A 1,079-nucleotide genomic window follows, 5' to 3' on the forward strand; every position below is an offset into this window, starting at 1 on the left:
TCTTGGATTTATATATTTATATATATATATATATATCAGCTGCCTTCTTGGATTTATATATATATATCGAGAGAGCGAGAGAGAGCGAGAGAGAGAGACTTATTAGAAACATATATATGTAGTAAGTAAGCTTCTTTCGGCTGCACACTTCTTCAGGGCTCACCACAGTGAGCAAACTTACATGACATATTTGGCAATTGGTTTTACGCCAGATGCCCTTCCTGACACTGCCTATACTATATATAGCCTAAACTACAGGTACTGTACATATAGTACTATACTGTATAGTTTCCTCAAATGATTGGGGTGGCTGAGATTAATTTGTGGTGGCCAAAGCCACCATTGGCCACCCCTTGGCTCTGCCTTCGTACTTAGTCATGGATTAAATTACTTCCTTTGCTTGCCAGGAGTTGTCACTCTGTGCCACATTGGGCAAGAAAAAAATACTACCTCTGTTTTCATACACAGTGTAACTCCTACCCATGTGAATATCTTGCACGATCTTGCATGGGGGATCCGTACCCTGAAGACTCTCGATAAGTGAAAAACCGCAAAGTAGGAATAGTAGTACAAGTAGTAAGTAGTAGTTTATTTTAGTATTTATATATATTAAGCAGTTTAAACCCCTTTCCACACTCTTGCAATATTCTAAACAATGTTTCTAAACTCTAAATGCTCTAAAAGAGCACAGAATGTCATGGTTTTAGCTCTCTGCCTCATGCTGCACTCTCGGCCACGCCCAGTCCTCCACTCTGCATGGAGAACAGCTGATCAGCTGCAGGAAGAAGCTTCTTCCACAGCTGTGGGCTGCACACAGGCGCTAAATCCATCCATCCATCCATTATCTTTTACCTGCTTCCTCCATTTTGGGTCACATGGGTCACTGGTGCTCATGTCCAGCCATCACTGTGCGAGGGGTGGGGGACAACATGGACAGGTCTCCCGTCCATCACAGGGACACATAGAGACAAACGAGACAAACAACCATTCACTCTCTCACTTACACCTAGGAACAATTTCGAGTTACCGATCAGCCTAACATGCATGTTTTTGGTCTGTGGGAAGAAACCGGAGTACTC

The 1,079-nt window shown here is 42.9% G+C and overlaps 1 protein-coding gene across 1 annotated transcript in view; it reads right to left on the bottom strand.

Moving 5' to 3' along the window:
• Positions 1 to 1,079, bottom strand: part of LOC119416615 (agmatinase, mitochondrial-like) — a 30,152-nt gene that overhangs the window by 14,038 nt on the left and 15,035 nt on the right. The window lies entirely within an intron of this gene.

The sequence above is a fragment of the Nematolebias whitei genome, chromosome 11 (assembly GCF_014905685.2).
Source record: "Nematolebias whitei isolate Nwh7 chromosome 11, NemWhi1, whole genome shotgun sequence".
Classification (NCBI taxonomy): domain Eukaryota; kingdom Metazoa; phylum Chordata; class Actinopteri; order Cyprinodontiformes; family Rivulidae; genus Nematolebias; species Nematolebias whitei.